Source organism: Aedes aegypti, chromosome 1 (genome assembly GCF_002204515.2).
Source record: "Aedes aegypti strain LVP_AGWG chromosome 1, AaegL5.0 Primary Assembly, whole genome shotgun sequence".
NCBI lineage: Eukaryota > Metazoa > Arthropoda > Insecta > Diptera > Culicidae > Aedes > Aedes aegypti.
The window spans coordinates 111,064,225-111,091,444 of NC_035107.1; the positions used below are offsets into that span (position 1 = coordinate 111,064,225).

At 38.2% G+C, this 27,220-nt stretch overlaps 1 long non-coding RNA gene across 1 annotated transcript; it reads left to right on the plus strand.

Annotated features, from left to right (window-relative positions):
* The first annotated feature begins 24,305 nt into the window (after nt 1–24,305).
* On the plus strand, nt 24,306–25,211 carry LOC110674475. Its single transcript, XR_002498897.1, has 2 exons — nt 24,306–24,853; nt 24,938–25,211. It is a non-coding gene; the product is annotated as an uncharacterized LOC110674475 (long non-coding RNA).
* Nucleotides 25,212–27,220: the final 2,009 nt, after the last annotated feature.

The window sequence follows — 27,220 nt, forward strand, 5'->3', positions numbered from 1 at the left end:
AGAATCGATCTCACGACCCCCAATCAACTAGACAGAGCGCACTATCGCTTTGCCTCGACAGAACCCATTGACGCAGAAGTTTGACAGTATTCGGTTTCAACTCAATCGCGTGGCCAGCTTTCCCAAAGTTCGGAAGGGTACGCTGCCTATCCAAACATAAGGCTTTCTATTTTATATGCAATATTTGTGCTTATCACGATAAATAAAAAAATAAGAAGAAAGTTCCGTTAGTTAAATATTTTTTTACTATCTTATTAGCAGGTTAGTTCTATTTAATTGTTGGAAGTATAAATTATTGCTGCAACGATATATTAAATATTGTTAACAAAATGCTAATAATAGCTTTAGTTTTTCCAAATTAGGATGGCAGTCTAGACTAACACAGAACAGCAAAGAACTGATTATTATTTTACGCTTACGATACTAATAAAGGAAATTAAGGAAAATCTTATCGAATCGTACAAGACAGTCCAAAATCACTTCAAAAGTAGTTTTATATTGTTCATAAATTTTGGTTTATAAATAAACTTTCTATTTCGATTCCTGATTAAACGCACATTGACCCCTTCTTTCAATGCACCGAGATAAATTCATCTCGGTGGCAAACCATCAGCAGTCACCCCAAATGCCCAATTAATTGTGATCACTTTCGTGGCGACAAGCAATCGATATTTCTAATTTCGTCTGTAGGTAATTTGATTTCTGATGGAACCCTTCCCGGGGCTTCACCAATCTATGACAGACAAGGAGGCTTACAAAGTTGAACCCCTTTTAAATTGGAGCTCGGAGATGGCTTGGCTAGCTTCTGTACCTACATCACATAGTGGGTGAAATCGGACTCAAAAACCGCCACTTTGAGAAGCCGACGTTATCATATACCTGTTTCTATATAAAAAGTCACGATGATTGGTGGTAGTCTCGTCTTGTTAGTACAAATTTCACCAAAATACTTTCTCAAAGACACCAAACCTCTAGGGTGCCCATCCAGAGCTCTAGAGGTTTTGGCCGTCGAAAAAAACGATTTGCCCCACTGTGCATCGGTAGAGCCTTCACTGATGCTGCGGTTGCGTTTGTATATGGAAGATACCTAGCAGATGGAAGGTAAAATCCATGCCTCAGCCCAAAGATTCAGAGCAATTTAAGTTTTCTCATCGGGAAAACTATATCGTTTGAGTTCAGTAGTAACGCTTGCCTTCGTAATTGTTTCTGCTTTTGCTAGTGCGGTTTTCTGGTTGGTATTGCATTCTTGGAAAGATGGTGATGGGATTTTGCTATGAAGCGAAACAGTTCTGAGCTACAATGGATGAAACTTGTACAATACACTATGCAGATGGACACACCTTTCATATTGAACGGGGTTTGCAGTGGGTTTCATGGAATGTGTTGGACGTAAAATCTGGAGAAATTGTTGTTCTTTCTCGTGCGCCAAAGTTTCATTGTGATCTTTCGAGATGGAATGGTAGTGTATGAAACTTTTTTCATCTGTAACGATTTAATAACATGGCCGTTATGGGATGTTCGGATAAAGGAAAGGTGGAATCCTTGAATTGAAAACGTGTAATTATTTGAATCATTTTAATGATTTGAATCAGTTGAATTCATTAGATTACCTTAATTAATTTTAAGAAACTAAATGCAAAAGTTGTAGACTTGTGCGCCATCGCCGATTAATTTTACGACATGTCATACGCCAATCAGCATCACGCCACCGTTTGTGTGGTTTTACGTCAATAATTTGTTGAACTCAAAATATTCAATTACATTTTACAAATGAAAAAAAAAACACAAAACTGTACAACCAAATATATCTGTATTACCTTAACAATGTCTAAGAAATTCGCCAAGGGGTTTCTCCACATAATCCTTCAGTAAATTTAACATGATTTTTTGTACGATTTTACTGAGGTTCCCTCCAGAGATTCTTCCGAAAATATCTATTAATTTTTCCCTAGACATTCCTCTAATAATTACAAAAGGATTTATCCAGATATATGCACAAAAATCTTAAAGAACTTCTTCAACATTTCCTGCAAGACATATTTTAGAAGTTACTTCTGGAATTTCTGTAGGATCAGAGATGCTTCCTTGAATTCCTACATATTTTTTTAGTAATTCTTCTGTGAATTTCCCCGCGGGTGCTTTGAGGAATAGTATAAGAAATTTCACTAGAAGTTCTCCTAAAAGATGCTATGTTTTTTTCTTCAGTAATTACTCTGGCATTTCTTGAAGAATACGTTCAAAGATTTTCTTTATAAATAAATAAAAAACCAATTGAAAAAATAATATAAAAATAAAAAATCTACTATGAACTCTTTGGGGAATTCCTCTAAAGAATCCATAGGGACTTCAGCATAACTTAGGGATTCCTCCATGTATTATTTTTTGTCGTTGAAAACAAAATCTTCGCAGCTTTTTTTTTCAGAAAATTCTTCAGATATTCATACAAGAATCACTCCTAGATTATTCTATCGTTCATCTAGGGATCCACCTGGAAAACTACTGTATGGAATTCTTCGAGGATTCATCCTGGGATATCTTCATGAACATCTCCAGCGATTCTGCAAAGATTTTTTTCCTCAATGGATTCCTCCATTGGAATACACGAATACTTGAAGTAATTATCATCTTCTTTTCTTCTTTCTGGCGTTACATCCCAACTAGGACAGATTTTTTTTCTCAGATTAGTGTCTAATGATCATTTCCACAGTTATTAGCAGAGGGTTTTATTTGCCATTTGACCATTTTTGCATGTATATTTTGAGTGTTAAGCACGAAGATACTCTATGCCCTTTAAAATCAAGAAAATTTCCAACCCAAAAATATCCTCGACCGGAGAAATTCGATCCCACGAACATCAACACGATCATGCCGAATAGCTGCGCGTTTACCGCTACGGCTATCTCGGCCCTCAGGAATGAAATTATCCAGGAACTGATTACTCTAGGATTAATTAATGCGCTATTCAGTGATACCAACAAATGGCTAGAGATGCTACTATTAGAAAGTCAGCAGAAATTAATAACGTCAAACAATTTTTCGACTGGGCTGTGTCGCAAAAGGTGAAATACCAATTTAAAAAAGATTGGGAATTTATCTATGCAACTGAAAATGACTATTCAGAGGCTGAAAAATTTCTTCAGGAAAGATTTTCTAACCTTGTTCCAATTCCTGGAACAAAAAATAGCATTCATTTATACCAAAAGACGAACGAAGCATTTTTGCTAGTGAATTCTCAGATGCACATTAAAACCAAGAAAATACAGCATGCTTTGTTCTTAATAATACAAAGAAACGAAAATCTTCTGGTGTTAGCAACCAAAGACAATCTTCCCGGTTAAAAAAATAGATAGTATTAAGATTAAAATGTAAGTTATATACTGAATAATTGAATAAATAAAATTTGAAAAAATAATAATAATCTTATTTGTTCAGTAGAACAAAAAGAATCCCTTTTCAGTGTAATGAAAAATTGAGGCCGCAGTTTTTCTCAGCGGTGTAATTTTTCATGAAAAATATCATCCATTCCGACTTATACTTCATTAAAACCAATCCCATATCTTTTTTTCAGATGTTTTAGAAAATTTGCAATAGACCATTTCCGTGAATTTTTTTTATTGGCCTATATGATTTCTGTCAATTTACTGAACAAACTTTCCTAAGGAACCGATATGTTTTGGAGCCTTTAACTAGTAGAAAACAATGAAAAACTTGCGGCACGTTAGCGCACCCCTCGGTCCCCTACAATTTGTTTCACCTCGAAAAAATGCGTACCCCTTTTTCCCCTATGGTTTTGCCACCACGTTGTGGTGAATTTACGATCAGCTGGCATGACCAGATGATTTTTGTTTATGTTTTCATTCATCATAATGGACTCCGTTGTGGTTTCGCTCCCTCCTTCCTTCACGGCTCCTGAAGTCTCCGTAATCACCGCGGAAACCACCTTCTCCGCTTCGGCCGGTTATGGCGAACACTACACGGAGCTGTAACGCAAGGATTGTAGTCGATAGATGCCTGATCTATCTGCTTTGTGACGACGAGGATTGAAGGGATTGAATATGCCGAAAGATTCCCGCCTAGAGGCAGCAACAGCCGCTCAAAATTTCCTTGCGCGGCTGTTGCTGCCTCAAGCCTGATTCGCTGCTGACAAGTAGTCCCTTGGCCTATCTTGATGCATGGAAAATTCCTGGAAGGAATCGATCAAGGAAGCACTTTTTTCTGATTGCAGTACGCAGTTGAAAAGAGATGTCAGTTCAAACGGGAGTCGCTGTGGAAAATTTCTGCAAGGAATCGGCGAGAAATTTCTTTACCGATTCCTGTTCAGCAGCAAATCAGGCTTCAAGGCGGAAATCTTCCGGATCAACAGCCAACAGATAGATTAAGCATTTGTCGGCATGAATAGTAAAAAAAATAGTCTCTAATAGAACTAGCAGTACCGTAACTGCTTAGTGGATGAGAGATTTGTTGTTAGGGGGTAGTTTTGAATATTGAATCTGTGAAGGAAAATATATTTTCCTAAAGGAAGACTTAAATCGGGTTGGAGTTGAAACTGTGATTCAGAACGGATTGCGCCAGTTCCAACTTGGTTTAAAAACGTTTGTTTGAGTAGTTTCGGTGGCGCTCCTGTTTGGGGCGCCCTGACCGGGATCACGGTCAGTTTGAGCGCGCACCTGATTTGACGTTTGCAAATGTAAACAAGCATCCCAATGCAGGGGTGGAATCGAAAAACTGTTGCAAAATCACCACGCTGATACCCATAGGGTTGAACAAACTGTGCCGCATCTCGAATTATTTTTCAAAATGTGGTGAGTATCCATGTTTTCAAAAATTTGTAAGAAAATCAAGAGTGCATATAAACAAAATCTGAGAGAGTTAATATTCATTAAAAATGATTGTCTTTCGAAGAAAAATACAAAAACTGGGGGTTAGATTTGACGGAAATGGTCTATTGCTTTGATAAAAAATCTTTGTTTTTCTGATGCTTCGATTGAAATACGGGTTTTCAAAGAAATAGTTATTTTGGCAACAAGTTGCAAAATGATGATTTTTTCAGCACGAGTTGTACATTTATCCAACGAGGCTCGCCGAGTTGGATAAATACAAGGAGTGCTGAAAAAATCGAGTTTTGCAACGAGTTGCCTACAAAATTTTTTGCTATTTCGAAAAATGCCGTTTCGGCGGGATGAATTCTAAAAGCACAAACAAATATTTCAAGAGAACCCACATTGGCACACATCCATGCGTAGTATCAATTCAGTATTTTTCAATCACGTAGGCTGTGATACAGTAGTACCTACTCATGAATGTCACAAGTTTTCACGCTCCCATCGGTGTCAGGTAAGACAGCAAAAAACAGTAGCTGACTACAAATCAGAGTCACCAGCCTGTGTGGGCTCGTCCATAAATCACGTGGTCATTCATGGAGAGAGGGGAAATTTTTGTATGGACAAATGACCACCATGGAGTAGGGGGGAAGGGGTGGAATCCCAAAAAAACTGATCAAGTGGTTAATAGACAGCCCCTGTCGGAATCAAATCGCACAACGAATCTAAAATCAGATGGAATTGTGCTTATTCTGCACGGCATGTGAGTCGAGACGAGTCGAATGAGGGACAATTTTCAACTCGCCCCCATTGGATTAACATTAGTCGCCTCACATCACCCGAGGTGAGAACGACTCGTCTCGACTCACACGCCGCGCAAATAAGCACAAATGGCATGAAGAGACTAGATTGTTCGGTTGATGCCTACCAAAACAGTACTGAAAAGTGCTACTTTTCAGCACCCAAAAGAGTGCTGAAAAGTAGCACTTTTCAGCACTGTTTTTTTCAGTAGGAAAAGTAGGCCGTTATGTTGATCAACTTCTCAATGAAAAGTTGATTGATTTGCAACGGAATTGCAAAAAGGCTTATATGGCCATTTTCCACAAAATTGGGCATAATCCAGAAACGAAAAAAAGTACATTTCAAAAATTTCAGCAATTAAAGCTTATGAAATTACCTTCTCAAAAATATATTTTTGAAAGTTTTCCACTAATTGGAACATAATTTTTCCGGCTTTTCTTTACGAATTTTCTCAACGGTGGAAAATTTTGTGGAAAACTGTTTCCAGTTTATTTTTTTTTTATTCCTGAAAAAATTTGCTTAACTCAAAAACGAAAAAAAAGTACATTTCAAAAATTTCAGCGATTAAAGCTTATGAAAATATCTTCTCAAAAATATTTTTTTGAAAATTTTCCACGAGTTGGAGCATAGTTTTTCCGGCTTTTCTTTACGAATTTTCTCAACGGTGGAAAATTTTGTAGAAAACTTTTTCCAGTTAATATTTTTTTTTATTCCTGAGAAAATTTGCTTTCATTTTCATAAAAAAAAACTTTGTTTCTATGATGCTTCGTTCTTGAGTTATGATTTTTGAAAGTAAGTAGTGTCAGAGGAAAACAAAACATTTCCAACTGAGTTTTCCGGAAAAATAGGCGACCCTGAATTTTTCTCAATTTTTTTATTCATATATTGATGAGCCCTGCATGTGGAAAAAGTTTCATGAAAATCTGAGACCTTTCAATGCTTCACGAATATGTCCCACGTAGACGACGTAGATGTCCGCCTTATCAACATCCTTGGTGGACATCTGAGTTGCATCACCTTCGCAACGTCCTTCGCAAATCGCGTAGGCGTTATTTTCGTGCGCGAACAGACGAAAATTTTTACAATCTATCGCAAAAATCAGTACGGCGAATACCAAATTGCTTTATTTTACACCTAGCGGAATTTGGGGCAAGTGTGCCATAGGGGCAAGTGTGCCACCCCTGATTTTCGTAAAAACTACAAACTATATTTTTTATTTGAGCTTAACAATATGTTCCCTTATAGTCCATAATACAATTGTCAAAATATGACGCAAATTGCTCTATTTTTCACGTATTTACATCGACTTTTGTGAAAACCATAAAATTTCAGTGATTTTTTATAAGATTTCGTTGTTTCTAAATAGCATGGTGAGAGGTAAATTAATAACGAATTTTTCAAACGTACTGTACATTGTGAAGCTATTCAAATGTGTAAGTAATTGTGGCATTTGAACGAAAAAAATATTTATTTTTACATACAAAATCCATTTTGGTTGAAATCTATACTTTTTGGGGCAAGTGTGCCACCTATTTGGTAAACAAAAATGGTTGGGGTGAAATTCATAAAAATGTAAACATCATCAACAAAATCATGATAATGAACCAAAATGAGGCACCAGTAGTGGTTTTTGAAGTGTAGAAAAGGAATAGCGAACATTTTTGCTCCCACAATGATTTTTTTCTCCATATATTCGATAATAACATGGTTTTAGGCGTTTTAAGAACTATTTTACTTATTTTCATCAATAATTTACCTTTATTTAGTGCTGATCTAGTGTAATATTATACAGATCCTCCATAATGAAAGAGTAATTCATATATCGCATTGAATGGAGACAAAAAAACCTATTTTAGTTATTCGAATTGACTAGTAGAGAGTTCCACATGTGATGAACCTTGTTATAAAGCATCCCCTCATGACGGTAAACCTAAAAATATTTTTAAAATTGTCAATTCGGCTCTGCTTTGTTAGCAATATTAACAGGAAATAATGAAAAGTTCATTACAAGTAGAATTACATGAATGTTCATTCGATGGCCGTCTTGCCCCACACGGGTGGCACACTTGCCACATAGTGTTGAAAATCAGGGTATTTTGGATGATATTTGAGGAGCTCCAAAACTAATACTTTTTGAAATTATTTTCTTTTTAAATGGCACAGCGCTTATGAAAAGATGTGAAACTAACATCGTGAGGCTGAATTGGCGGGTTTTTTAAGCTTTAGACAAAGTTAGAGAACAATTTGCTTAAGGTGGCACACTTGCACCAAATCCCGCTACATAGTTCGAACAAAACGTGTAAATTTCTGAGACATATAATGCACATAATTGGACCGTGGCAAATGATGGATATTTTCATGTTATGTCATGTAAACTTCAATTATATGTCATGTAATCCAGCAGGATCCTGTGTGATTACGTGACATATAACACATATTTACATGATTTCAGACTTAAATTTACATGACGTAATGTTTACATCGCATTAATGAAGTTTACATGACATGTAATCATCATTATTTTAAACTGTGTATGTTTCACGAATGAAGATGACGGCGAAACAAGATCCGTCATCTTTCTGGAATTTAGTCCGTAGCCGCAAACGTCTATGCTGCAAGGGACGGATAATCTCCCACCAGTGTTCCTGAAAAATTGTTCGGAATCTTTGCAAACGCCGCTGTGTGCAATCTTTAACAGCACGCTTCGCTGCAGTACTTTTTCAAAGCTATGGAAATCTGCATCAATCAGCCCACTTTTTAAATCTGATTCTAATCAAGCAGTCAAAAACTACCGCGGCGTTTCCATTTTACGTTACGTAGCAAAAGTGTTTGAACTATTTATGAACTAATCCATAATGCTATTGATTTCCAAGTTTCAACACGGTTTTGGTAAAACCGATCAACTAATTCGAATACTCTGTTGGATCAGAAATTTTGAAGCGCGTCGAATCCATTCGCGACCGCAGTGTAATCGTTGACAGCAATTTACAGTTCAACAAACACATAAGCATCGCCACAGCTAAAGGATTTGCTGCACTTGGATTTATTAGTCGTGGTACCAAACATTTCAAAGATATTTACGCTTTAAAATCGTTGTATCAATGCTACAATAAAATGTTTTTTTCTATAATATATAGATCTGCGGGCATCTCCCTCTATTCCTTCAGCATGATGGAATATACTAATTCCCTTTAAAATTCATTGTTCGTCATCAAAATTCAGCCCAAACATATGAACACAATTCCTTTTGACCGTACAATTATGGCATTAGCACAAAGTGCAGCGATAACAACACAATCAAAGGAACCGTATTTTTACGCCGAGCATCGCGCACACATTGATGCGCAATAACGAATTTTTCAAACGTACTGTACATTGTGAAGCTATTCAAATGTGTAAGTAATTGTGGCATTTGAACGAAAAAAATATTTATTTTTACATACAAAATCCATTTTGGTTGAAATCTATACTTTTTGGGGCAAGTGTGCCACCTATTTGGTAAACAAAAATGGTTGGGGTGAAATTCATAAAAATGTAAACATCATCAACAAAATCATGATAATGAACCAAAATGAGGCACCAGTAGTGGTTTTTGAAGTGTAGAAAAGGAATAGCGAACATTTTTGCTCCCACAATGATTTTTTTCTCCATATATTCGATAATAACATGGTTTTAGGCGTTTTAAGAACTATTTTACTTATTTTCATCAATAATTTACCTTTATTTAGTGCTGATCTAGTGTAATATTATACAGATCCTCCATAATGAAAGAGTAATTCATATATCGCATTGAATGGAGACAAAAAAACCTATTTTAGTTATTCGAATTGACTAGTAGAGAGTTCCACATGTGATGAACCTTGTTATAAAGCATCCCCTCATGACGGTAAACCTAAAAATATTTTTAAAATTGTCAATTCGGCTCTGCTTTGTTAGCAATATTAACAGGAAATAATGAAAAGTTCATTACAAGTAGAATTACATGAATGTTCATTCGATGGCCGTCTTGCCCCACACGGGTGGCACACTTGCCACATAGTGTTGAAAATCAGGGTATTTTGGATGATATTTGAGGAGCTCCAAAACTAATACTTTTTGAAATTATTTTCTTTTTAAATGGCACAGCGCTTATGAAAAGATGTGAAACTAACATCGTGAGGCTGAATTGGCGGGTTTTTTAAGCTTTAGACAAAGTTAGAGAACAATTTGCTTAAGGTGGCACACTTGCACCAAATCCCGCTACATAGTTCGAACAAAACGTGTAAATTTCTGAGACATATAATGCACATAATTGGACCGTGGCAAATGATGGATATTTTCATGTTATGTCATGTAAACTTCAATTATATGTCATGTAATCCAGCAGGATCCTGTGTGATTACGTGACATATAACACATATTTACATGATTTCAGACTTAAATTTACATGACGTAATGTTTACATCGCATTAATGAAGTTTACATGACATGTAATCATCATTATTTTAAACTGTGTATGTTTCACGAATGAAGATGACGGCGAAACAAGATCCGTCATCTTTCTGGAATTTAGTCCGTAGCCGCAAACGTCTATGCTGCAAGGGACGGATAATCTCCCACCAGTGTTCCTGAAAAATTGTTCGGAATCTTTGCAAACGCCGCTGTGTGCAATCTTTAACAGCACGCTTCGCTGCAGTACTTTTTCAAAGCTATGGAAATCTGCATCAATCAGCCCACTTTTTAAATCTGATTCTAATCAAGCAGTCAAAAACTACCGCGGCGTTTCCATTTTACGTTACGTAGCAAAAGTGTTTGAACTATTTATGAACTAATCCATAATGCTATTGATTTCCAAGTTTCAACACGGTTTTGGTAAAACCGATCAACTAATTCGAATACTCTGTTGGATCAGAAATTTTGAAGCGCGTCGAATCCATTCGCGACCGCAGTGTAATCGTTGACAGCAATTTACAGTTCAACAAACACATAAGCATCGCCACAGCTAAAGGATTTGCTGCACTTGGATTTATTAGTCGTGGTACCAAACATTTCAAAGATATTTACACTATAAAATCGTTGTATCAATGCTACAATAAAATGTTTTTTTCTATAATATATAGATCTGCGGGCATCTCCCTCTATTCCTTCAGCATGATGGAATATACTAATTCCCTTTAAAATTCATTGTTCGTCATCAAAATTCAGCCCAAACATATGAACACAATTCCTTTTGACCGTACAATTATGGCATTAGCACAAAGTGCAGCGATAACAACACAATCAAAGGAACCGTATTTTTACGCCGAGCATCGCGCACACATTGATGCGCACAAGCTTTGTTTTTTCATTACGACGGTTTGAACTTTGTTTACATTCTCAATTTTACGCGGTCGTTGAGGAAATTTCATAAAATTCCGTGAATTATAGAACTTTTAAGGGGTGTGATTAGAATGAAATCCTTCAGTGAAGAAGTACGAAGGTTTTCCATAGTGAATATAAGCGCTTAGCGAAGTTAGTCACACAGGAGGGCTGGAAGAAACTTGTATCATAAAGTGGTGTGACTGGTGTCGATCACTAAGCATTTCTCTCAAATCATGTTCGTCCATGCGATTTCGGTGAAAAAGTGCAAAGTGGATTATTGAACTGAAGTTATTTAACGAAAAACAGTGGTTTTATTGCATTTTTGGTATACAAGTGTACAAACCATGACAGCTTTCACAAAAATACACTTGGAATGCAGCGCGGGCTGCATATCTGCCGCATGGTACGCGATATAACGTGGAACGATACAGACTGAAGCGGAAACAGCATACTCGCCTATTCAGGGCAAAAAGCGCCGCCTGGAAAAGGTGGAATGTCAAGACATGAGATTGCTGTACTGTTCTTAACAAACGCGGAAGTTCTATCAGAAGCTCAATGCATCCCGCAAAGGCTTCATACCGCAAGCTGAAATGTGCAGCGATAAGGATGGGAGCATCTCGACGGACGTTCGCGAGTTGATCGAAACGAGGAAGCAGCACTACGACGAACTCCTGAATGGTGCAGAGTACACAGACATAGAAGATCAGGACAGCGATGACTACGACAGCATTGCGGGCAGTGGGAACCAAGCAGCTCCCACTATGGGGGAAGTTAAGAATGCCATTCAACAGCTTAAAAACAACAAGGCCGCTGGTAAGGATAGTATCGGAGCCGAACTCATCAAGATGGAGAGGATGGCCGCTTGTCTGCATCGGCTGATATTCATAATCTGGGAGACGGTACAGCTATCGGAGGAGTGGAAGCATGGCGTAATATACCCCATTCACAAAAAAAGCGACAAACTAGAGTGTGAAAACTCTTGTGCAATCACTATCAAAAACGTCGTTTGTCACCAATTAGGTTTAATCGACGCCACTCGAAAACGGACCAAATCTTCTCCGTGTGGCATATCCTCCAGAAATGCCAGGTTCCTACGCACCACCGATTCATCGATTTCAAAGCGACATACGTTAGTATCGACCTGTATAACTATGGAAGATCATGGGCAAGAACAGTTTTTCAGGGAAGTCCACAAAATTGGTTAGATCAACGATGGATGGTGTGCAAAACTGCGTGAAGGTCTCGGCCATACACTCCAGTTCAATCGCCGGGAATATTGTGCTTGAAGGTGTCATGTGGAGAACCGAGGAACGGTTTTTACGACATCCGGTCAATTTGTCTGCTTCGCGGACGACATGGATATTTTTGGAAGAAAATTTGAAATGGTGACAGATTTGATCACCCGCCTGAAACGCGAAGCAACAAGAGCCGGACTGACGGTGAATACGTCGAAAACAAAACTGGATTAAGCTGGCTGGATACGGTGGGCAAGAATGCTGGACAACAGCCCTGAAAAGATGGTGTTCGCTTCGAATTCGGTCGGAACAAGAGAGCGTGGGGCACAGCGAGGCAGGTGGATTGACCAGGTGTACCAGGATCTGGATAACGTGGGTCGAAGTCGAGGATGGAGAGAGTCGGCCATGAAGCGAGTGAATTGGCGATTTATTGTTGGCGAGGTTTTATTGAATTGATTGATGTAAAACCTAATAACTAATACAGATGCCAAAGCTAAAGTTTTAAGGGAAAATAAGGAAAATAAATGTATGCAAGCAATGAAGCAAACACGCTCACAATCGTTTGTCCCAATTTGCGGATTGGGATACAATGTCAAGAAAAATTGTCATGACAAACTCAAGGGGCAACATGGTTGCAACCTTTTCAAAACGTGACTGATCAGTTTTTTTTTCAACACAAAATCAAATTTGTTTTATGGTTGTTATTCGATAATGTGACAATATTTACCAACACGGGAAAAGCTCTCGAAAATTACAATACAAAGCCTAGAAAATCGCTACGCACGCAGTAAGCGATCATTATCGTATATTGTGTGCTTTTTGAATATAACCTTTGATATTAGTGAATTAGTTTTTTTTTTCGGAAAAGTTTCTAAGCACATCTTTTGGCGCATTTTTTTCAATAGCCCACTCTTCAGACATGTATTAAAATGGTTAATACAATTGTTGATATCTGTACTGTTTGTGATCTTAAACCTGTATAGATTATTAGGTATATATTTAAGGTGAAGATGCATTGAAGCCAAAGCTCGAATTTTTAAGAGCTCAGATCTAGAAAACCTGACAACCGTTTGCGCTGACAATTTAATGAATCGCCAGTGAGTAATCAGTTAGTTAAATTTTCAGCACAAACGGTTGTCTGGTTCTTAAAATTTGTGCTCTTAAATATTCGAGGTTTGGCTTCGCTGCATCTTCACCTTAAGATACGATTGATTTTTCATCTTAAAGGATTTTCTTCCATGCATATTTTCTATTCTATTCAAAGTACTTGCACAGCCAATATTGAAAAGCATCCTGGAAATACCTAGCTATTTTCTGGTCAGCATCAATATTTGCAGAATATCAACGATATGATACAAATATTAAAATGGCCAGGCCTACTGTGCAGACTTTGGGGTTGAAGATAATCGAAAAAAATCACGACGATCAATAACCTGAATGAACAACATGATAGACGAAATATTTTCAATTTAATGAAGTAAGAAACGGGGACAACCGTACCAACCTTTTCGATTCAGGGATAAAGGTAATCGTTGGGAGTGGTGTAGCTAAGAAAGTTAATGCACACTCCATCATTGCAAGCTCTAGTGCTCCTGGGATGGGATACAGGCATTTCTTGCTCATGTCCTGGCTCTGGAGCCTTGGCTTCTTTGCTCGCTCTCTGAAAAGAAATAAAAACTCATTCCGTCCCATTCCCGTTATACAACAAATCTACATGTTGGAATTCCAATCGATTCTCGTTTCACACTTCTTTCATAGGCCATTGCTTGATGTTTAGAAATTCAAGCGGAAAACTTGTTTGCACGTGCAAAAAAAGAATCGGTTGTGAATTGTATTTTTATATATAATGCAACATAAAGTAGGAAACAATCTCACCAAAATTAGAGGTATAATCTTCATTCAGTGGCGCAACGAAGGGGGGGGGGGTTTTGGGGGTCAACCCCCCCCCCCCTGAGCAGATTTTTTCCATAGGAATTATCAAATATATTTTTGAAATTCAACACTGAAATCCACAAACATCGGAGCAGTAAGTTGTGTTAACAATTATATTGCTCTATGTTGTAGCTTTCTAATTTGAAGACTATTGAGAAGGACTAAATTTTCTCGCTTTTTCTTATAAATAAGCTACAGGTTTTTGAAGAGAAGTTTGTGAAACAAACATATTGAGACCGCTTTAAAAGATGCATTTATCATCAAAATTCGATTTTTCGAAAAATGTGTTAGTTGGCTCAGCATTTTGCCGAATTTTATAACCTCCAGAGAGCACGTGAATTTCCGGAGAAGCAATTCATTAGTTTTCAATGATAACAAACAAAAATCCTAGGAAAGATTAAGGGAGATCGTGATTGTTGGTAAGCTGAAAAATAACACAGTTTCGTTTACAATCTTAAAATGCTTCAATATCTGCAATGCTGTTTTGTCTTCGGCAAACTGCTTATGATAGTCGCAATGCTTATTACTGCGACTTGCGCTGAAAGATCATTATGTTCGTTGAAAAACTTGAAAACGTATGTAAGGAACAGAACAGACGAAGAGTGATTGAACGTTCCCAAGCCAATGCACATTGCACTATGGGACAGGGACGCAATCTGGCGGGACAAAATTAATAACTCGGTAACGAAGCGTTTCCGGTATCTGGTGTCTTCGGCAAAGTTTTTTGTTACAACAAGGACCATCTACTGACATAAACGGATAGTTCGTTAATCGTCCGCATAAGTGGCGCCACAATCTAACTTTTTACTGTGACGTTTTAGAGACTTGGCATGTTCTGCAAAGTTGTTCAATTTGATAAAATAAACAACTCTCTCGAAGACGTCAAAATACCACAGCCTACTGTTTTCGAGTTATTGGCGAAATTAGAGAAAATTAGTGAAAAAACGATATTTTCCATCGAATTTTACATTTTTCCTAAGAACCATGTCATAATATTTTTTGCTGATAAATATATAATAAACGCAAGCTCTGGTGGAAAAATTTTAATAATACGACGCATAAAAATCAAGAAATTATGAAAAAAAAACTGAAAAATAGAGCATTTTTTGAACCTTAATATCTCCAAAAGCGCAAAAAATCGGAAGCTCAAATTTTCAGGCAACATAGAACAATACTTGATGAAACGGGTGTCAAAATTCCAGAGAAGTATATTTTGGTGTTTTTGAGATCTATCATTTATTTTTACAATGATTATATTTCTCCAATACAGTTATTTTTTATGAGGAATCTGAAGGGACGATCGACTTCAAGAAATAACGAGTCGTGGAACAAAAACTTTCAGAAAACTGTTTAAAAAAGCCATCATAGTATGTAACGGTTACCCGTTGCAGTTTGTAAATAAATCTATCTGTTCATATTTTCTTATTTAATGTTGTAAATATTTGTTGTTGCCTAACTTCATATAGGATGGTTAGAAACTGCGCGAATGGTTATTAATATTTTAAAACTGACAGCAGATCAAAATGCGCGCAAATCATACTCTGCGCCTGCACGTAGGCAATCAGTAGCAATTTCAAAATACTTATGCCGGAATATGCTGAAGAGGAGTGGTATCACACCCGTTAAACCTCTCGCGAGAATCAATTGCTTGTCGCGATCGGGCCAAGAAAACCGAAGGTCACGTTCTGCGAAAGACCTTGAGGATTGGGGAGGAGAGCATGAATGTCGCATTTGATGATTACTGGTGGGAGCGAGATACCGAAAAACCGGAAAGGGAATAAGAAAACCGACCCGAACTGTTCGTTAGGAGATGGTAGTTTGTCCGAGGTTTCCTATCTGAGGATTAAAAGATCCTTGATCACTTTATCTGGACAGTCGTACCGAATAGAAAGTGTTTCTCTCGTGTTCCGTAAATCTCTAGAAGTGAGACTTATAGTCTAAAGTACATTGCTCAGTGAACTGATTGTCTTGAATATTGCAGGAAAGAAGTTATTCCCGTGTGCGAAGTAGTGCTAGAAGCTGTGTAGTAAGACCTTAGTGCAGAATAGAAAGGTATAGAAGTCGTGCTTGATAGGTTGCGTTGCGCTCTTTAACCCTTTTATTGTATAGCCGTGCGACGGCTCTATTTGTTATCTTTAGAAGCCCGCTTCTCCCAGCTAGCAACGGTGATCGACAGTCCAGCAATCCGCCGGCCCACGCCGTTCTGTGGCCGAAGGGGCCGCGCCGTCAACATCGCGCCCAGCATCGATCGTCTTCGAGAAGCGTTGGACCAAGCACGTGACCAATAATCGGATGGTCCGAAAGTTCCGTTCGCCCTGGTAGATGAATTAGCCACGCTCGACCCTCTTTCGTCGTTCTTCATCCACGCGGTTGAAATTTTGGCAATCGAGTCAACCCAAGCCGTCGAACAATAGGCTCAAGCCACGCCGACCAACAATAGCGGCCGCCGTCGCTGACCACCTCGCCGCCTGCTGACGCAATCAGCGTAGGTACACCCGATAGAATGCAGTAAAAGTGAGTAGAAATCATGTGCACATGTAAAACGTTTGGGGAAATGAAATTCTGTGAGATTTGAGTAGGGGAAAGAGCACGCACGCATAGGAAGAATTAGGCCTAATTAATAACTTAGAAGTACTAGGAATGAATGTAGCGTTGTAAATATGAACATATGTGTTATGCAAAACCCCCAATAGAAACCCCTAGCTGAGGTGTAATGTTCTCTGGTTGTCGGTTCACTTGAGCAATCTCCTTTTTGCGCGCGTTCGTAGTTCCATTCAGTAATGTGGTTGAATGATGGTAAGCTTTCTGGTCGGTGTCGCCATCTCTGGGACGGTGTCGGGACTTCCAATGATGATAAACTTTAAATTTGGAAAGCTTCTCTTCGCACGTGCAACTAGGGTCGAGTGAGTAATATTCGCTTTGGATTAGTTCAGAATCTAGTAAGTCGGACGCTAGGAAAGTGTAATTGACGGGATTATTCTTCGAACCTTTTTCCAAGGTTCTTCAATGGACCAACTTAGGTGGGTCTCAGACCGGGCAAACAATTAACGTGAGCGGGAGGTCCTCTAACGAGGTGGCGCTTAAGCTTCTCGCTTTACAAGGAATAATCGCGTTAATCCACGATGGCGGCAATTGAATTCCGGTTGTATTTCGGCCGACCACGAACTCTGTAGTTCGTGCGGCTACAAGTAGCCATGAAATTCAGTTTAAGAGCAGTTCCTTGAGTTGATATCGAGTAATGTAGATGAAACTAGATTAAAACTGGGTACATAATTGTTTATCTTCAATAATTCCAATGATATAGTATGTCATGAAAGACTTGATCATGTGTCAGTTCATTGTTGTCATCATGGTTCGAGGTGAGCAATTTATTTTGTGAATGTGTTAGTTTTAACACAGAAAATCAAATTTCTTGTCCGGAGCTTGTAGATTTGTTTTAAAGCGGAAAGAGCGTTGATTCTTGGATGTTTCGAAACAGAGGATACAGATCAAAGGTATCAATTTGGAGATTCCTTCGATTTTGAGAACTGTTAGGTTGTTTAACATTATATATGTGTTTAATCACCGGATTTGCTTAAGTTTTGAGCTTCCGGAAAACTGTGACAACGAATTCGAGATGAAATCCAAAGCCAGCTTGTACTGTGAGCAGATATAATAATTTCATGAATTAATAAAATATAATTTTCCGATAATTTAAAAATACACTTAAATATTTGCCATGACAATATTGATCACGTAATGGAAAGGAAACCGTAAAAAAATTTAAAAATCTCAAAAACACCAATATATACCTCTTTGGAATTTTGACACCCGTTTCATCAAGTATTGCTCTATGTTGCCTGAAAATTTGAACTTGCGATTTTTTGCGCTTTTGGAGATATTAAGGTTCAAAAATTGCTCTATTTTTCAAGTTTTTTCATATTTTTTTAGGTTTTATGCGTCGTATTATTGTTTTTTTTTTCCACCAGAGCTTGCGTTCGTTGTATATTTATCAGCAAAAAAAAATTCGGTAAAAAAGTCGTTTTTTCACTAATTTTCTCTGATTTCACCAATAACTCGAAAACAGTAGGCTGTGGAATTTTGACGTCTTCGAGAGAGTTGTTTATTTTATCAAAATGAACATTTTTGCCGAACATGCCAAGTCTCTAGAACATCAAAGTAAAAAGTTAGATTGTGGCGCCACCTATGCGGACGATTTACGAACTATGGGTTCATTCACATATTTCATAACGCCGAAAATGGCCATTTTTGACACCCACCCACCCCCTCATAATGCTTTTTGTATGGATATTCTTCGAATTTTGTATGAGCTGTAACATTTCGAAGACACCCACCCACCCCTTTCAGCGTTATGAAATTTGTGAACAGGCCCTATCCGTTTATGTCAGTAGATGGTCCTCGTTGTTACAAAAAACTTTGCCGAAGACACCAGATACCGGAAACGCTTCGTTACCGAGTTATTAATTTTGTCCCGCCAGATTGCGTCCCTGGCCCATAGTGCATTGGTACAAAGCCATATCTAGGAAGACAAAAATGATTGCGCCTAAACCGTCAATTTTAGATGTATGGTGTCTTCGGCAAAGTTTCTCCATATTTTTCAGACATTTTTTTCAGAGATGTGAAATTAGGGTGGCCCACATGGTTTACGAGAACAGCACAATTTCAATTCAAAAATTTTCTTCGAAAAAATTGTTGCTTTCAAATGCCGATATATCCGAAAGGCGCAAACGGATTTTCAATCTTTTGTCGCCATTAGAAAGATTATTTTTTTCTCTGTTTATGGTGAAAAAACTGTGAGGACGTTTTTTGTTTGAAAAGATTGACAAAATTTTGAAAATGATATGTTTTTCAACCAAAAATTGTCCATAACTTGAAAAATATTCGAGATAGCTCTTTGGTGCCTTCAGCAAAAATGTGCAAAATTGAAAGTTCTGAAAGTGCTTCATACAAGGTATTCATAAAAAAAATCATTGCTTTGAGATATATTCACCATAAACCGAATTTTATATGGTAAAGAAAGCTAAAAAAAGAGATATTTGCTGGAACAACCGGAATAACTGTATGTAAAGTCATTTAAAATTGAAAATATATGTAATGAAATAAGATCGATCACAGTAAGCGAAATGTTTAGAGTTAGGGAAAGTTAGATGCTGAAGCAGTTTTAACAGTGATCCATGGAACATTAATCCATAAACGGTGTCTTGTTATTTCACGCGACATAATGTTTGTCCAGCTAACCTATGCCGTGGTTGGTTATAAATTGCTACCGCTTCGGCTTACTAAGCAGAAGGTCATGTGTTCAATACCGGTTCCGTTCATTATATTATCAACCCCAAATGATAACAAAACGTATACTTTGAAGAATTCCTCTAAATTACCAAAACCTCCTCCCATAGAAATATAGAAGTATCTGTAATTATTCTATCTGGGCATCCAACTTATCCCATTCAATTCAATCAAATCCAATAAATCTGCCACAACGAATTAGTCAGGGCAGCATTCACCTGTTGAAGAATGCATGAATCTTGAACAAGAGCCAGATATAAATACCAAATATCTGTCTAAGGTAACGAACCAGAAGGTGGGCCTTGATCACTTGAAAACTGCTTCAGCAAATAATTTTCCTTTTTTCAACTCCTTAGATTCCGCTTACTAAGGAGTGTATCGAAAAGTAGTCGCAAACATTCAAAACGGTGTATCTCAGAGCATAATTTATCTTTTCAAAAGCTTTTTCCACGCAAATCTTCATCATGTCATCAAGTTTTGGATCAACTAAAACAATATTGAATAATATGCAGTCTTAATATAAATACAATAAGATTTATAAAGCATAGAAAATAAAATCTTGCACAAAATTACATTTTTGAAGTGTCTTCTGAAGATTCGATGATTTGTTTTGAACAAAATTTATATCAAACAAAATGGGATGAAAAGCTTAATCTATCGAAAATATATTTACTACATATAGCACGTGAAACGGATTTCAAAAAAATAAATTATTGCTCTAAAAAAACTCAATTATTGAAATAAGTTCGGTTTTTGAAAGTCACTTTTGTATAATCAACTTTTGCAGCTCTGCCATATACAGTGGTAATTCTATAGAGTACCATTTTTTACTTACGTTACTTCATAAATATGCAAATTAACTTTTCCAATCAAAAACAAATTTTTTATTCGTTCCAATCGTTCGATATTACCATTAACATAGAGAAAGAAAAAATCAAAAAACGAGGTCCTTAAAAATCGACATTTTTCGATTTTTGTATTTGCTCTCAAATGCTTGTTAATGTATTTTTCAATAAATTTTTTACACCATGTCTTGAGAGTTTGCAAGATTTTCATCGTCATCTGTTAGTAATTCGAAAAATTATCATAAAAAATGCCACTTTATTGAAACAATATCACCGCATCATAATTTTTAAAACAATTGTAAAGCACTTCTGATCAAAAAATTGTTTGTGGGTTCAACCCAATATTTTTGAAACGGTTTTGAATGTTTGCGACTACTTTTCGATACACTCCTTATGATCGATATCAATACATGTGTATTCAATTATAAATGACGTACATACAGTTATTTCGATTGTTCTAGCAAATATCTCTTTTTTCGCTTTCTTTACCATATAAAAATCGGTTTAACTTGAATATATGTGTAAGTGTTGATTTTTTATGAATACCTTGTATGAAGCACTATCAGAACTTTCAATTTTGCACATTTTTGCTGAAGGCACCAAAGAGCTATCTCGAATATTTTTCAAGTTATAGACAATTTTCGGTTAAAAACATATTATTTTCAAAATTTTTTCAATCTTTTCAAACAAAAAACGTCCTCACAGCTTTTTTCACTTTAAACAGAGAAAGAAATAATCTTTCTAATGCCAACAAAAGATTGAAAATCCGTTTGCGCCTTTCGGAGATATCGGCATTTGAAAACAACAATTTTTTCGAAGAAAATTTCTGATAACTTCGTAACCATAAGAGATAGAATAGTAGTTTCTTCGGCAACAAGTTGCGCATTCAAAAGTTCTAAAAGTGCTCGGAATAAAGTTTTTGCGAGAAATTATCGTATAAAAAGTTATCAAGAAAAAATTGATTTTTCAGTACCACCCTAACTTTTTTGTTTAAAAAAAATCATAACTCGCGAACCATAAGAGATAGAAATTTGGGTTCTTCGGCAAAGTTGATCCAAATCGGTTGTTCTAAAACATTGTAGAACATTGTGTAGTCCTAAATGCGTCAGAAAAAAAGTTTATGTGCTGATCTCGTAAACCATGTGGGCCACCCTAATTTCACATCTCTGAAAACAATGTCTGAAAAATATGGAGAAACTTTGCCGAAGACACCATACATCTAAAATTGACGGTTTAGGCGCAACCATTTTTGTCTTCCTAGATATGGCTTTGGGACCAATGTGCAATGTGTAATGTGCCTCCAAATGTAACATGGATAAACTTTAGAACAAACTACGAAAAATTAAGATCTAAATAATATTATAATAATCCCGTTTTGTAATCCATATATAAAAAGTTTAATCTAAGACAATGTTTGTAAAGAACGAAATGTTCTTTGGAACCCGAAGAAACTTTTGGAAATTTTCACCAGATACAATAGATTTCCTTTGAGTAGCTTTGTAACTCTATACAAAAATGCTCAGGGGGGAAGATAATAGCCTTGCTTTGCATATGGCGTTGAGTTTTTTGTTTAATGGTAATCAAGCAATATTGCTCAATTTTTATCTTCGATTTTTTTTACACTCGTTTTATTTTCCCAAAAACACATTATCTTCAAGTTTACAAACCCCCCCCCCCCTAGAGCCAAATCCTGGTTGCGCTACTGTCTCCATTTCTTCAATAAAAATACTCTTCGTTGTTCTTGAAGCTGCAAACATTCGCTTTTTCTGCATTCATTGTACAAAACTTGCACGACGCGTTGCAGTTTTTTTGGTTTCGCGAACAAAAGCTAAAACACCAGGTCACTATGTTTAATCTTATAGACGATAAAATTCACTTAATATTGGAAAAAAGAATCTCAGCTTTACTCGAATCAGCCTATTAGAATTTCACACCAGCCGATTAATAATTCCACCGCACCAGCCGAATTGAAACCATTTTCGGAGAAGAAAAAACGTGGCATTAAATTTTAAACATAACCGTTCGCGTGCGGCTTACTGCGATCTCTCAAGGATTTTCTCTCATGCATATCACTACAAACTTAGCTGAAACAGTTTAAAATTTCAAATCGGTTAAATGTCCAGCAAATCGATTAATATTCTGTCATACGGTGAAGGGTCAAGCGTACATTGAAAACTTTATCTTGTGTTCAAAATGCGTGCGTGTGTGCGTGAAAAAACCCAGCAAATCCTATCAATCTCGGATGGCACAAGTTTTGCCCTACCAGAGCGAATGATGTAGCCTTTCATCATTCTATGAGGGAAAACTTTTCTGCAGCTTTTTCCCAATCCGCACGAGAGAGCCAACTTTGCTGACTGCTAAACGGTGTGTCGTGGTGAATGGGTAGTACTTTTTTATGGTGAGTGAGAAAGGATAATATAGCACCTCGACGATTGACGCCGGTTGTTGCTTCTCCATCAGAAGAAATAAGTTAACGACCGGGTTCTAACGAAGAGCATTTACCATGCCGAAGCGTACCTCAGGGAAAGGTCGTAAAACTGTTTACCATCAGGAGCTGTCATTCGTGATTTGGCGAACGACTCTCGAGCGTGGAATTGGTTCTTATATTTGGAAGAAGTCATAAGTTGTTGGGATAGAAAAATATATGAAGTACAACGGAGCTATTTGAAAATGGGTACGAATGGGCCATTACAAATTGCTAAAATTTCAAAGAGCAGTTTGTTTAGCTTAATAATTGTCCTGGATTTAAAATATATTGGGATTAGGCAGCAGTGGAATAAAAGTCTGAGTTATACTGAATAACGAATTAAATAACGATTTATTAAAACAACGATGCGCACACGACGAGTTCACTTTTTAAATAGAAAAATGGCGCGCATTGCATAGCCAGCAGAGGAAACATTAGACTGGTACAAATTATATGAATGATTAGGCTGGCACAAAATGTTTATATTACGAGGTCGTTGCTCCTCTAACACTCCTCCTCAACGAACGAGTCCACCTTAAGCGGATAGACCCAGCATTCCTGCCAACTTCCGGTGCTTGATGGTGCCCAGTGGTTTTGTCAATATATCTGCCACCATCTCGTCGGTCGAACAGTATTCCAAGCTTAACACTTTGTCCTCGTATAACTCCTTAACGTAGTGCTGCTTGGTCTCAATGTGCTTTGAACGACGGCTAGACCTCTCCGAACCAACAAACTTTATGCAACTTTGGTTATCCTCTCGAATAGTGACTGGACCACTTTGTTGCACACCAAGATCCTTGAACAGAGACAGCAACCACACCAGCTCTTGACATGCCTCGCTTAACGACACGTATTCGGATTCCATGGATGAGAGCGTCACACAATTTTGTCTACGGCTCACCCACGAAACCGCTCCACCCGCATAGTGGAATACGAATCCTGTCGTTGATTTTCGGGTTCCAACATCTCCAGCCCAATCGGCATCGCAGTAGCCAACCAGACCGTCATTGCTACCGATTTTCAATCTCCAGTCCTTCGTAGTCTTAAGGTAGCGAACTACTCTCTTCGCCGCCACCCAGTCCGCTTCTGTTGGAGCACTTACCTTCCGGCCAAGTATCGCAACACATGCCGCTACATCTGGTCTAGCACACACAGCTATGTATAGCAGCGCGCCAACCAAACTCCTGTAGGCTGTTGTGTCCGATAGCAACGGACTTGTATCCTCCATCCGAATATAACCGGTTTCCATTGGCGATTTGACACTTTTCGCTTCACGAAGGCCAAATTTCTCCGCCACTTTTTGAATGCAATTTTCCAACGATACATTGTATTGTCCATTTTCATGCAGTGTTGGGAAACTCGTGCTCGCGAGTAAAAAAATACTCACTCTCGTACTCGATAGCGAGTAATACTCACGCTGTGAGTCACTCATTCCTTACTCTAACTCACGCGAGAGTATGACGTCATAACTCACTGCGAGTATTACTCACGTAAAGAGTAATACTCGCAGTGAGTATGACGTCATTACTCTCGGGTGAGTGAGCAAGTTACTCTTTGTGAGTATGGTGAGTAACCAATTTCCAAAGCAAAATATTTAAAATTGTACATTAGTATGTTCTATATGTACTAGGTGGAAGACTGTAAATGTAAATAATTCAAAGTGTTTACAGCTGCTGTCGACTTCAGTGTGTATTGTGATATGCAGTTATTTAGTATGGTTGTTTAAACTTTACCGATTTCAGAGTCAGTTTTTCAAAATGGATAAACAAGTTATATATGCCAAAGTCCGATTGTGTTCAAATACTTCCCAGACCAATTTATTTCGTTTATTGACATAAAATGTTTGTCCATTATTCAAGATCTCGGCTCACAGAGACAGTTCGTGACAGCAGAATCTCGGCTCACCTTGACGTACATAAATTTCGTATCGGTTTCTCCCTCCCAGTGTTTACCGATGTTAAAAGGGCCCTCTTTGAATGTTAGTCAGGGGTTTTTGTGCCGACTCTATTTTAATCGAATGACTGAATTGTATCTGAGCACCCCTAGCGAGGCACAACTCGCACGGCGGATCGCAACGATCACAACCGCGAGTAAACAAACAACCGTTTTTTAAACCGCTGCAGTTCGGTAAGTGTTCGGGGCATATAGTCTAGACACTGGCCCAAACACTCGAGCTGACAACCACCAGCTCGGAAAAGAAAGAAGAAGAAGGTAAGTGTTCGTCCGTATTTTCTTGATTTTTAAAAAGCCGGATTTTCGTCCGCGGGGGACATCTGTGCTATGTCCAAGTCCGACTCGCCGTGAAGTATCCTGGCCCGGAACAGCTTAAGCAATGGAAACAGGAAAAGCAGCGCGTTTTATTGCAGAACCAAATGGCCCAGCGGGAATTGCTGAGCCAGTAACAGCAGAAAATGTACGTCATTCTGGGGCTGAATCACGGGGGAGGGGAAAATGACCCTATACCGGATGTTAGTCACGAGGACGATTCGGAATTTGAACAGACCAACATGCAGCGAAAAGTGGCAGGGGAATGGAGGCGAAGCGCTAGAGAGCTTAGTGACATTTGAACACACGTAGACTAGCATACGCTCGTCATACACAGTTTGTTTTTGTTTTCCTCAAAGAAACTTGCACGCCCTTTCCAGACTCATCAAAATGCATATGGAAATATTACCCAATTTGAACAATTTATACCCGGATTCTGGGTGTTTTTCGAGACAGAGTGCATATTGTTTTCCTCTAAGGTTCACAACTACTTCTACACCAGGGCACCCATACCATTGGGCGTGATAACCAATGAGAATATATACCGAGGTGAGGAAGACGACATTTAGTGTGCGTGACATCCGTGTACGGTGCAAAATGTTTCACAACTACAAGCGGGCGAGCTCCCATAAGAAGTCGTGTAAATTAGTGACGTAGTTATTTTTGTTTACGTTTTTTCTCTTTACTAATACATAGCCATTGCTTCTTTTTCCACACCTTAGTATATATTCTCATTGCGTGATAACCACTAGGGAACAACCTCCGGTTGAAAGTGACGAGGAGATTGAGAGGGAACCAATAAAACGGAGGGGTAAGTTACCCGATTAACCCCCCAAGAAAGTTCCGACGAAGCCCTTCCTCAAGCGAGGCGAGGGGCTGAAAGCTAGGTTTAAAGTCGATCCCAATAGATTTCAGCTGGACAATTTGCCCAAATATAAGTATGCCAATCTCGCCAAATCTAGAGCGCAAAATGCCAAGAAACGACGGATAAGTCTCAAAACCATTCGGGTAGGAATGCCGGAACGAGAGAAGAGTCGCCGCCGAGGGTGGCTTTGGACATTAACAAGTTGCAAGACCAGAAGCTAATTGTCCGTCAGCCGGAAGGGAACCGAATTCCGGTTGATGAAAACGGTCATGACGAGGAGAGTGTGGATGAGACGGATGACGGCGAGGAGATTAGTTTACTTCCCAGTTTTGAAGCGCTGAAGCTGAGACACGTTGGCGGGGAACCACAGGACGATGGTAAGTATGGATTTTTTTATTGTTTTTTTGTGGTCCACAGTTACTGAATTCAAATCAAGTCTAGGTCATTTGGCATAACGGACATTTGTAGAGTTGATAGCAAAAATAAAACGTGGAATTCTCAGGAGATTTCGATAACAATGAGGAAAATTATGCGAAGCAGTATTTTACTGGTTCAATATGTTCATGACAAAGGATTTTCGCGTCAAAGCCAACATATTTCGGCTGCGCTGCTAACAAAACGCTTCTTGAGCTGTTCAGTGAGGATCTTTTTGGGTATGAAAGTTTATCGACTTCTCAAGAGTCATGGGCCATGACATGGTTGAATTTTAGGAATAAGAATTGATTAGTAATTCATTAACATATTATTCGAAATTTACAAAACTCTAAAATTGAATTTGGGAAAATAATCTGCAATTCAAACAACTTTATATGTAAAATGTCGAAGCTATCAATTTTAGGAATGATAGCAGGTCTCTGTTAAGAGACTTGGCCTCTTTTTGAAAGAAGTCTTTTGTCTTACTTGCAAACTGACACTTGTATGAGTAAGTTGTGTGAGCATCGCGTGAAGGGTGATTCCTTTCCGGTTGACAATCTAAACTCCACAAAAGCTAGGGCTTTTCGAAGGGTTCCTACAACACGCATGACATCTATCGTTCGTGGAAGATAACGAGCCATGGACGAAAACAAGACAGACAAACACCACCCACTTTTTGGTGCCGATTACTGTGTGCCACCACTTGTAACTTTCGCTGGCCTCTACTCAAATAGGTGTCATATCACCATTATGCTTTCCTTTCCTCTTAACGGAGAAGATGGGTGTGTCCGGCAATGTCATGCCTTATCATTTCTGATTTCCGATTGGATAGTTATTTCATCGCAAATAGTTTTTCATAAGTAATTCCCTCCCCTTGGTGACGCGACATTGTCACGATGGGAGGGCATAATGCATTAGCCCATTATGCACCCCAGAGACGCTCAGACGGT